Source organism: Haematobia irritans, chromosome 1, assembly GCF_050003625.1.
Source record: "Haematobia irritans isolate KBUSLIRL chromosome 1, ASM5000362v1, whole genome shotgun sequence".
Taxonomy (NCBI): Eukaryota; Metazoa; Arthropoda; class Insecta; order Diptera; family Muscidae; genus Haematobia; species Haematobia irritans.
The window spans coordinates 187,008,619-187,021,966 of record NC_134397.1 but is presented as its reverse complement, the minus strand read 5'-3'; the positions used below and the strand labels follow the sequence as shown (position 1 = coordinate 187,021,966).

General features: G+C 30.1%; 1 protein-coding gene across 12 annotated transcripts in view; it reads right to left on the bottom strand.

The window, feature by feature from the left end:
• The window catches only part of scrib (scribble planar cell polarity protein), a 712,308-nt gene that overhangs the window by 240,640 nt on the left and 458,320 nt on the right, over positions 1–13,348 (bottom strand). The gene's annotated exons all lie outside the window — the stretch shown is intronic.

Sequence of the window (13,348 nt, the reverse complement as noted above, 5' to 3'; positions counted from 1 at the left end):
TCTGTAGAAAATTTTGTCAAAATTTTATTTCTATAGAAAATTTTGTCAAATTTTTATTTCTATAAAAAATTTTGTCAAAATTTTTGTTTCTATAGAAAATTTTGTCAATATTTTATTTCTACAGAAAATTTTGTCCAATTTTTTATTTTTATAGAAAATTTTGTCCAATTTTTTATTTCTATAGAATATCTTGTCAAAATTTTATTTCTATAGGAAATTTTGTCCAAATTTTATTGCTATAGAAAATTTTGTCAAAATTTTATTTCTATAGGAAATTTTGTCCAAATTTTATTTTTATAGAAAATTTTGCCAACATTTTATTGCTATAGAAAATTTTGTCAAAATTTTATTTCTATAGGAAATTTTGTCTATGGAAAATTTTGTCAAAATTTCATTTCTATAGAAAATTTTGTGAAAATTTTATTTCTATGGAAAATTTTGTCCAGTTTTATTTTTATACAAAATTTTGTCAACATTTTATTTCAATAGAAAATTTTGTTCAAATTTTATTTCCATAGACAATTTTGTCAAAATTTTATTTCCACAGATAATTTTGTTAACATTTTATTTCCATAGACAATTTTGTCATAATTTTATTTCTAAACAAAATTTTATTTCAGTAGAAAATTTTGTCAAAATTTTATTTCTATAGGAAATTTTGTCAAAATTTTATTTCTATAGGAAATTTTGTCACAATTTTATTGCTATGGAAATTTTTGTCAAAATTTCATTTCTATAGAAAATTTTGTAAAAATTTTATTTCTATGGAAAATTTTGTCTAGTTTTATTTTTATACAAAATTTTGTCAAAATTTTATTTCTATACGAAATTTTGTCAGAATTTTATTTATATAGAAAATTTTGTCAAAGTTTTGAATGAAAATTTTGTCAAAATTTTATTTCTATAGAAAATTTTGTCGCAAATTTATTTGTATAGAAAATTGTTTCAAAATTTGATTTGTATAGAAAATTGTTTCAAAATTTGATTTCTATAGAAAATTTTGTCAAAATTTTATTTCTATAGAAAATTTTGTCAAAACTTTATTTCTACGGAAAATTTTGTTAAAATGTTTTGTTAAATTTATATTTTTATAGCCTTTTTTCAAAATTTTATTTCTTTGGAAAGTTTAGTTAAATTTTGTTGTTATAATTTTATAACATTTTATTTCTACAGACAATTTTGTTAAAATTTTATTTCTATTTTCTGTTAAATTTTTTCGTTATAATTTGTTATAATTTTATTTTTTAAAGGCACATTTGTCCAAATATTATTTCTATAGACAATTTTGTTAAAATTTTATTTCTATAGAAAATTTTTTTAAGATTTTTTTTTTTTAATTTTTTTGCAAAAAAAATTGTGTCTTATTTCCTATGAAGTAGCCTTAATTGTAGAGGAATATTTTGCAAAATCTACCAAAACATCGAGAATTCTGCCAATCTACCAAACAGTAGAAAACCAACCATTTTTGGTAGAACTCTATCAACTGTAGTAACAGCGCCACAGGATCTCCGGATCTCAATCCGTTTGACTTTTACAGCCTTGGCATTTGGGAGATTAAAAATATAAAAGTGTAAATTATTTTAAGACGGGACTTCGCCGGGAATGGGGCAAAATGACCCATTTTATTTCTATAGAAATTAAAATTTCTATAGAAATAAAATTTTGACAAAGATTCCTATAGAAATAAAATTTTGACAAAATTGCTTAGAGAAATAAAATGTTGAGAAAATTTTCTATAGAAATGAAATTTTGACAAAATTTTCTATAGAAATAAAATTTGGACAACATTTTCTATAGAAATAAAATTTTGACAAAATTTCCTATATAAATAAAATTTTGACAAAATTTTCTATAGAAATAAATTTTTGATAATATTTTCTGTAGAAATAAAATTTTGACAAAATTTTTTGTAGAAATAAAATTTTGACCAAATTTTCAATAGAAATAAAATTTTGACAAAATTTTCTATAGAAATAAAATTTTGACATAATTTTCTATATAAATAAAATTTTGACAAAATTTTCTACAGCAATAAAATTTTGACAAAATTTCCTATAGAAATAAAATTTTGACAAAATTTCCTATAGAAATAACATTTTGACAAAATTTTCTATAGAAATAATATTTTGACAAAATTTTTTGTAGAAATAAAATTTTGACAAAATTATCTATAGAAATAACATTTTGACAAAACTTTCTATAGAAATAAAATTTTGACAAAATTTTCTATAGAAATAAAATTTTGACAACATTTTCTATGGAAATAAAAATTTGACAAAATTTTCTGTAGAAATAAAATTTTGACAAAATTTTTTTTAGAAATAAAATTTTGACAAAATTTTCTTTAGAAATAAAGTTTTGACAAAATTTTCTATAGAAATACAATTTTGACAAAATTTTCTATAGAAATAAAATTTTGACAAAACATTTTCTATAGAAATAAAATTTTGACAAAATTTTCTATAGAAATAAAATTTTGTCAAAATTTCCTATAGAAATAAAATTTTGACAAAATTTTCTATAGAAATAAAATTTGGACAAAATTTCCTATAGAAATAAATTTTATATAGAAATTTTATAGGAAACAAATTGCCTATAGAAATAAAATTTTGACAAAATTTTCTATAGAAATAAAATTTTGACAAAATTTTCTATAGAAATAAAATTTTGAAAAAATTTTCTATAGAAATAAAATTTTGACAACATTTTCTATAGAAATAAAATTTTGAAAAAATTTTCTATAGAAATAAAATTTTGTCAAAATTTCCTATAGAAATAAAATTTTGTCGAAATTTCCTATAGAAATACAATTTTGACAAAATTTTCGTTAGAAATAAAATATTGACAAAATTTTCTATAGAAATAAAATTTGGACAAAATTTCCTATAGAAATAAAATTTGGACAAAATTTCCTATAGAAATAAAATTGTGACAAAATTTTCTATAGAAATAAAATTTTGATAAAATTTTCTATAGAAATAAAATTTGGACAAAATTTTCTATAGAAATAAAATTTTGACAAAATTTTCTATAGAAATAACATTTTTACAAAATTTTCTATAGAAATAAAATGTTGACAAAATTGTCTATAGAAATAAAATTTTGACAAAATTTCCTATAGAAATAAAATTTGGACAAAATTTCCTATAGAAATAAAATTTGGACAAAATTTCCTATAGAAATAAAATTTTGAGAATATAGACTGTATATGGGGTCTGATACCAATATTTCCATGTATTGCAAAATGAATGACAAAGTTGATTTATCTCCATCCTATGGTAGAGGGTATAAAAATTAAAAACAAGAATATATATAATTTTACTTTATTGCAGAGTTGTCTTAAATTGCAGAATCTTCCTATACCAAATTCCATGGAAAAATTAATGCATACTAATACCTAATTTATTATTAACTTGATTGACTAATACAACAATGCTAATAATCTTCATTTATATACCTCAATATATATCGCTCTAAGTAAATGGGAAAAATTAAATTGTAAAAGAAAATAATTTTCTTCATGGAAATGGCATAATAACTCTATGCAAATTAAGAAAATATGATGAAAATTTGTACATGAAGTCAACATATGGAGAAATAGATATATGATTTGGAAAATTTTCTCAATCAAATCGTAAAAGAAAAATCATACATAACACTGATATACCAACACTTTCTATTCAACCATTCAATCTATTCATTTAAAATATGCTCCCACCCCTCTAAACAAAAGTAATTTGAATCAAAGAGAAATTCCAAGGATATTAATGTGAAATGAATATAAAGTAAAAAATATTTTAATAATCACTGGCTGATGATTAACCCGAACACAAAAAGAACGATTTGGAATACTAGCTTTTAAGATTTCTCTAAAAAAATTTACAACATAAAAGTTGGAAAAATAAAACAATAGCAACTAATATTTACTGATTTAAATATGCATTAGCAAATGTCTACAAAAGAATGTATGCTGGTATCCATTTCTGAGTAATGGGTAAGTGTTATTTTTTATAGTCTTATCATAAATGGTTTATAAACCGACTAATTTGTCTGGCAGATTGCTTCCACAATTGTTTAGTGTAGCAACAAACAAAAAATATTTGCTTTATACATTATATAATAATTTATTAATGTTTTATTTTGGGTGAATAACATTTAATATTATTTAAAATTTAACATGAATCCATGTATGCATGTGGACGTGTTTGATTATATGTGTTTGCAAATGTCTGGATATGTGTGCGTGTTAATGACTACAACGTATTTACTTCGTTGCATTGCAATCGTATACATTTATTTGCATTGTGGTTGACTTAATATAGGGGCTATTCATATTCAATTTTGGTGTGATAGAACTGAAAGCAATATTCCACTTAAGACTACTTAAATCTAACGATTTTGACCTTCATTTAAACATTTGGGTATTGATTCCGAGACAAATATGTAGTTTCTTTAATTTTTAAGGAGGTAATCTAACTTTCAAATATTTCTACATATATAAAATTTAAATTTTTTAGCTCAAATTCAAAGGAACCTCCAACTATAATTATTATCGGTAAATTCATTAAAAAACTCGTAATTCGTATGAAAATTACAAAAACATTATTTCTTCTACAGTAAAATAATTATTGATAAATAAATATATGGTAAATTAAATCTCTAGTAAATCAATTGCCGAAGGCAATATACTGGGTTGGTGTACTTGGAAAGTGAAAATACTTCTACTACTCACATTTCAAAGATGAATGTCCAACATTTAGAGAAGTAAAATTTTAACACAAAAAAATATCAATTGTATTTTATTTAACTAAAGTCGGGCGGGCCGACTATTTTATACTGTCCGCCACTTTGGGGATCCACATTTACGATACCATCTCAAATCATTCTGGTTTGTTGGGTTCTATATAGGTTTATATTCCGAAAGGTTTATATTTCCAAAATTTTTTAGACTTGTAGAAAAACTCTTGCCTTAAAATTTAAATCGGATAATGGCCTGGGGCGAAGCACAATGTATGGAAATATGGTCATTTTTCAATCTACAGCCATTGTTATGCAATTTCGCAAAAGTGATTGAATGATTTATTGGTCGATAGATATGTACTCGTATCCCGTCTTCTTCTGTGTGTTGCAAACATATGCACTAACTTATAATACACAGTGCGGGTCAGGGTATAAAAAGTTTCGTTATTTTAAAGTAAATTGGCCTCATTTTTGTGTAAATTTTGTGTATATGATACTTAAATTTTCATATTAGGATAATATTGTTTCAGTGTCCACTGAATATTGATTTAATATGAAAGATTATGTAGCCAAATTTTAAGATTCGCAATTTAGACAGTATTAAGGATATATATATTTTTTTTAAACAAGTAAGTAAAGTCTAAAGTTGGGTGCGGCCGACTATATTATACCCTTCACCACTATGTACACCAAAATTTGTGTTACCATCTCAACTCCTTCAAATTTGTTTGGAGTTATTATGAAGGTTTATATTCCCATATTCAAATATCTATATCTTAACCGATTTGAAGATATTGTGGGTTATGATATATTATTTGGCCAAGTCGGGCGATATTTCCACAAGTCGGAGCCTTATTTAAAACTAAACCATTCTGTGGAAAGTCTGGCATTACAGTGTCTAGGATATGATTACGATATTGGGAAATCATCACTGAATTTTATGTAAAATGTGGGTATTTTGGACATATTTATATAAACCGGAAGAACAACAATATTGAGAATTTATTTAAACCTGAACCAAATTAGATCACACTTGACACACTTAAATAGCGAATTAAATATATTCTCTGCACGCAGAGAAGGAATATGATCACCACAACCATGTTTCAAGAGCAAAATGTTACTTTTTCACGGAAAACATGTAGCATGTTTGTCGAAGCCATGTTCTCTTCTCGGAAATTATGTATCTGATCTCGTAAAGCATGTTATGTTTAACGAGAAAAGAATATTTTTGCGACAAACATGCTCTTGAAACATTTTTGAGGTGATCATATTCCTTCTCTGGGTGTGTAGAAACTATCAAGTCAATTGGAGGAAAATGCCATTAAAAATGGGATTAAAATATAAAACATTCTACCATATTTCTCCAACTCTGGCGTACACATACATGGGAGCTGTATATAAATCTGAACCGATTTTGACCAAATTTGACATTCATAGTTAGAATAATAATTCTGCAATCTCTGCAAAATTTCACGTAATTGGGAGTATAACTTTGGCCTCAGTGGTCATATGAGTGTAAGTCGGGCGAAAGATATATATGGGAGCTATAACTAAATCTGAACCGATTTCAACCAAATTTGGCACAATTAACGATACTATAAAACGTACCTCTTGTGCAAAATTCAAAGCAAATCAGGGCAAAACTCTGGTTTTTGAGGCCATATAAGTGCAAATCGGACGAAAGATATATATGGGAGCTATATCTAAATCTGAACCAATTTCAACCAAATTTGGCACACATAACGATACCATCTAACGTACCTTTCGTGCAAAATTCAATGCAAATCAGGGCAAAACTCTGGCTTTTGAGGCCATATAAGTGCAAATCGGACGAAAGATATATATGGGAGCTATATCTAAATCTGAACCGATTTCAACCAAATTTGGCACACATAACGATACCATCTAACGTACCTTTCGTGCAAAATTCAAAGCAAATCAGGGCAAAACTCTGGCTTTTGAGGCCATATAAGTCCAAATCGGACAAAAGATATATATGGGAGCTATATCTAAACCTGAACTGATTTAAATCAAATTTACTAAGCATTGGTAGAATATGCAAAATTTCACGAAAATCGTTAGTAAACTTTGGCCTCTGTAGTCATATGAGTCTAAATCGGACGAAAAATATATATGGGAGCAATATCTAAATCTGAATCGATTTGGCTGATATTTTGCAATTTTGTGTTTTTCGAGACTCATAAAATATTCTGATGTACGGAAGTTGAAGAAAATCGGTTGATAAACACGCCAACTATGAGCAGATCGGCGATAAATATATATGGCAGCTATATCTAAATCTGAACCAAAATCAATAGCGATTGTCTCTGTCCCAAAAAACCACCCTATGGCAAATTTGAGGACGATCGGACTTAAACTGCGACCTGTACATTGCTGCGATTTGTACTTTGGACGGACGGACAGAAAGACAGACAGACGGACATCGCTAAATCGACTCAGAATTTAATTCTGATTAATAATTAAGACGATCGGTATGCTAAACGATGGGTCTCAGACTTTTCCTTCTTGGCGTTACATACACACGCAAAAAAATAATTCTTTCCTCCCAAACGAAATTTTAGACAAACAAAGTTCGTTTCTCATTTGCTTTTCGCTGTAAGGAAGTGTATTTGGAAGAAAAGTATATACTTTTTGTGCTAAACGTTTATTCTTTTCCAGGATGTAAAAACAATTTCATAAAGACTAGCTCAAAAAAAAAACATTATTTTCTTGCTAATTGCATTGTCCCTCACATCTTTCTCACATCCACGAGGATTTTTAGTTCTTAACACCTTTTCCTGTAATACCAACAATGTAGAAGAAATTATACGATTTTATAAATTTTTTAATTTTTTTTTACCTTTCGCATGGACGGAGAATCGAACCGCGGACAATGCACTTTGTAAGCCAACCCACTAACCACTGAGCTACGTACCTGTTATGGTCACCAATAGATACGTGTCCATATAAGTTATATTTATATAGCATAGCTTGCGGCGCCCACGAACCGAATAAACAAAGTTTATTTAACAGAAACAAACATTTAGTTTGGCACCGTGGAGCAGTGGTAGCTACGTCCGACTCTCATGCCAAGGGTCGTGGGTTCGATCCCTGCTTCGGCCAAAGTTTTTTTTTTGCTTTTGTTTTTTTTTTTTACATATATTCCAGATATATTCGGAAGATTCCGAAAAAATGTTCAACATTACATTGTACTATATTAAATTTTGAACTGTAAAATGTGTCTTATTAAAGACCTAAAGTCAGAAAAGAACAGTGTTTGATATAAACGAAATGGACTGTGTTGTTATTTCAAAAATAACTTTTTTTATTGAAAAAATAAAAATTTTGTAACAAACGAATTTTTTTGGTGATAAAAGTTTAAAATTTTCGAAGCAATTCAAAAAACTCTAACAAAAGAAAAACGTTTTCGGTACACGTTTTCCAAACGTTTTTTTTTTTGCGTGCAAATGCACAAACTTATTATAACCTGTACCACAGTAGTGGTAAATGGTATAAACAAAAAATTATCAAATTTAAGGAAACTTTCTCATATTAAAGAAATTTCATTTAAAACATAATAATTTCCACGAAATAAATTGATTTTATTGATCTGGAGGGTTCGCTTAGTTTTTAGTGTAGTTTTGTTAATATATCGCAAAAATATCATTTCAACTGAGATATGTATCCTAATTTCAATTTTATAAAGCCCAGATTCATATCTGGATAGCTTCGTATAAAATGTCTTCAGACAGACGGACACCGCTAAAGTGGAAGTGATTCCAAACAAATTCTTGTTTGGATCCAAGTAAATATGAAGCTTTCTATATTTCGTATATATATTAAGTGAGTCTTTAATAACATACTTATGATATTACAAATTTGATCGGGTTTTCAATTGAGGAAGATTTCGCCATAACTATAATCCAATGACAGCTTTTTATTTCAAGCTCACTTATACTATTCAGTCCATATTAGTACCACAAGTGATGAACATCTCTCATATCAATGAGTGCTGCCGATTATATGTTTAGCTCAAGGACTAGGACCCCCTTTTTATAGCCCAGTCCGACCGGCGTTTTACATCGCGGTGAAACCACTTAGAGAAACTATGTAGTACTCAGGAATGTCATCAACATTACAGACAGAGTACAACAAATGTTTTGATGTTCGAGCCAAACTGGAATTGAACTCATGAATGCAAGCCAGGTATTAGCAAAATTTTTTTGTAATGGATTTTGTATTAAATAACAATACATACATTTTTTTATCATAATGCAAATAATTTCTCACATAAAGAAATATTTGATTGGCATGAGATTTTCTCAAACCTTCAATGCAATTGGTGAAATAAAATGTGAAGATTTCTATTGAAACTGTTAGTTTTTAAAATTTCGATAATTAATTTCCAATTTGAGCTTTCAGTATATCACACCTAGGCAAACAATGTTAGCCCTATAAAATATTGTCCTTTTAGCACAAGATTATGCAGTTGAAGTGTTACCTTTAAAAACAATACAAAAGTTAATGTAGAATATTCCGTAGAAGTTTCGTACAATCGTCAAAAAGTCTTCAAAAAATTTACGAACATCAATAACAATTTCGTTGTTTTAATGAAGAACTCACGAAGAATAATTAATGAAGAATGTTTTGTAGAATTAACGAAAAGAATTCTTTCGGTGTAGTTCTTTGTTCACGTTTAGTTTTTTTTTTTTTTATACCCTCCACCATAGGATGCGGGGTATATTAATTTTGTCATTCCGTTTGTAACACCCCATAAAGTATATCTATTCTGGGTCGTGGTGAAATTCTGAGTCGATCTAAGCATGTCCGTCCGTCTGTTGAAATCACGCTACCGAACGTGACAAGCTATTGACTTGAAACTTGGCACAAGTAGTTGTTATTGATGTAGGTCGGATGGTATTGCAAATGGGCCATATCGGTCCACTTTTACGTATAGCTCCCCATATAAACGGACCCTCAGATTTGGTTTGCGGAGCCTCTAAGAAAAGCATATTTCATTCGATCCGGCTGAAATTTGGTACATGGTGTTAGTATATGGTCTCTAACAACCGTGTACAAATTGGTCCACATCGGTCCATAATTATATATAGCCCCCATATAAACCGATCCCCAGATTTGGCTTGCGGAGCCTCAAAGAGAAGCAAATTTCATGCAATCCGGCTGAAATTTGGTGCATGATGTTGGCATATGGTCTCTAACAACCATGCAAAAATTGGTCCACATCGGTTCATAATTTTATATAACCCCCATATAAACCGATCCCCAGATGTGGCTTGCGGAGCCTCTAATAGAAGAAAATTTCATCCGATCCGGTTAAAATTTGGAACATGGTGTAAGTATATGGTATCTACGAACCATGCAAAAATTGGTCCACATCGGTTCATAATTTTATATAACCCCCATATAAACCGATCCCCAGATGTGGCTTGCGGAGCCTCTAATAGAAGAAAATTTCATCCGATCCGGTTAAAATTTGGAACATGGTGTAAGTATATGGTATCTACGAACCATGCAAGAATTGGTCCATATCGGTCCATAATTATATATAATCCCCATATAAACCGATCTCCAGATTTGACCTCCGGAGCCTCTTGGAGGAGCAAAATTCATCCGATCCGGTTCAAATGTGGAACATCGTGTTAGTATATGGTTTCACATCCATGCAAAAATTGGTCCACATAGGTTCATAATTATATATAGCCCCCATATAAACCGATCCCCAGATTTGGCTTGCGGAGCCTCTAATAGAAGAAAATTTCATCCGATCCGGTTAAAATTTGGAACATGGTGTAAGTATATTGTATCTACGAACCATGCAAGAATTGGTCCATATCGGTCCATAATTATATATAATCCCCATATAAACCGTTCTCCAGATTTGACCTCCGGAGCCTCTTGGAGGAGCAAAATTCATCCGATCCGGTTCAAATGTGGAACGTGGTGTTAGTATATGGTCTCTAACATCCATGCAAAAATTGGTCCACATAGGTTCATAATTATATATAGCCCCCAGACAAAACCGATCCCTAGATTTGGCTGCGGAGAGAAGCAAATTTCATCTGATACGGTTAAAATTTGAAACATGGTGTTAGTATATGGTCTCTAACATCCGATCCGGTTCAAATTTGGAACGTGGTGTTAGTATATGGCCGCTAACAACCATACCAAACTTGGTCCATATCGGTCTGTAGTTATATATAGCCGATCCCCAATCACATCAAAATTGGTCCATATCGGTTCATAATCATGGTTGCCACTCGAGCCAAAAATAATCTACCAAAATTTCATTTCTATAGAAAATTTTGTCAAAATTTTATTTCTATTGAAAATTTTGTCAAAATTTTATTTCATAGAAAATTTTGTTAAGATTTTATTTCTATAGAAAATTTTGTCAAAACTTTATTTCTATAGAAAATTTTGTTAAAATTTAATTTCTATAGAAAATTTTGTCAAACTGAATTATATACGTATTTAATCGGTCTTTTTATACCCACCACCATAGAATGGTGACGGGGGTATAATAAGTTTGTCATTCCGTTTGTAACACATCGAAATATCGATTTCCGACTATATAAAGTATATATATATTCTTGATCAGGGAGAAATTCTAAGACGATATAACGATGTCCGTCTGTCCGTCCGTCTGTCTGTCTGTTGTAATCACGCTACAGTCTTCAATAATGAAGCAATCGTGCTGAAATTTTGCACAAACTCGTGTTTTGTCTGCAGGCAGGTCAAGTTCGAAGCTATATCGGTCCAGGTTTTGATATAGTCCCCATATAAACCGACCTCCTGATTTGGGGTCTTGGGCTTATAGAAATCGTAGTTTTTATCCAATTTGCCTGAAATTTGAAATCTAGAGGTATTTTATAACCATAAAGAGGTGTGCCAAAAATAGTGAGTATCGGTCCATGTTTTGGTATAGCTCCCATATAGACCGATCTCCCGATTTTACTTCTTGGGCTTATAGAAACCGCAGTTTTTATCTTATTTGCCTGAAATTGGAAATCTAGAGCTATTGTAGGACCACAATTATGTGTGCCAAAAATTGTGAGTATCGGTCTATATTTTGGTATAGCCCCCATGTAGACCGATCTTCCGATTTTACTCTTGGGCTTATAGAAACCGCAGTTTTTATTCAATTTACCTGAAATTGGAAATCTAGAGGTATTGTAGGACCACAAATACGTGCGCCAAAAATTGTGAGTATCGGTCCATGTTTTGGTATGGTCCCCATATAAAACGACCTCCCGATTTGGGGTCTTGGGTTTATAGAAACCGTAGTTTTTATCCAATTTGTCTGAAATTGGAAATCTAGATGTATTTTAGGACCATAAAGAGGTGTGCCGAAAATGGTGAGTATCGGTCCATATTTTCGTATAGCCTCCATATAGACCGATTTCCCGAGTTTACTTCTTGGGCTTCTAGAATCCGAAGTTTTTATCCTATTTGCCTGAAATTGGAAATCTAGAGGTATTTTCGGGTCATAAAGAAGTATGCCGAAAACGGTGAGTATCGGTCCATATTTTAGTATAGCCCCCATAAGAACGATCTCCCGATTTAACTCCTTGGGTTTCTAGAAACCGTAGTTTTTATCTGATTTGCCTTAAATTGTAAATATTCTGGTATTGTAGGCTCACAAAAACGTGTATCGGATTAAGTTTTTATCGGTCCATTTGGTAATGCCTCCATATAGACAGACTTCACTTCTTGAGGGTGTAGAAAGCGCACTTGTCATGAAAATTGCTTGAAACTCAATGTAAAATTTCCAGATTTTACTTCTACAGATTTAAGATTTCAAATCAAAACGTTATTTTATAATTTTCTTGCACACTTACAAGAGATGTTAATGATTCCTCTAAAACTCAAACAAAAATGGTTCTTATAAATCCAGAATCTGATATAGTCCTCATAGGTGAAATCTTTAAATTTATCTTCGGGAAGTGTCCTCAAGTCCTCAAGCCCTCCTGAAATTTCAAAGGAACCCCTAATATTTGGTTCATGGTGGTAGGTATTTAAGATTCGGCCCGGCCGAACTTACTGCTGTATATACTTGTTTAATTTAATATATACCACGTATGGACTTACTTACAATTTAGAAGACGCAACCCAAGTAATTCGATTGTGGCTGGCAGTGTTTAGAAGAAGTTTCTACGCAATCCATGGTGGAGGGTACATAAGCTTCGGCCTGACCGAACTTACGGCCGTATATTTTTGTTACTTTTTCAAACTATTTATGAATCTTGTTATGTTAATGGTTTGGTTTATAACTTCGTAGCAGCGTTACCGTTGTGCCACTTTGTGACAAATTTGACACTTTATTCACGCGGTGATACTTTTATGCCACCTTTTTGTTGTGCCACTAAATGTGATACCTTTTGCTATTTTGCGCCACTTTTTCGTCATACTGTGCTACTTTTTAAATACATTCATTTATACTGTAATATATTTCCGCAGATAGCGTTAAAATTACAGATATGATTAGATTCTTCGCAAATACTTGAGTTCACAATGCTATTATTATATTTGTGAGCAAATTTGCTTTTTCACCATAGTATTGTCAGTATATACTTTTACCGCCTAA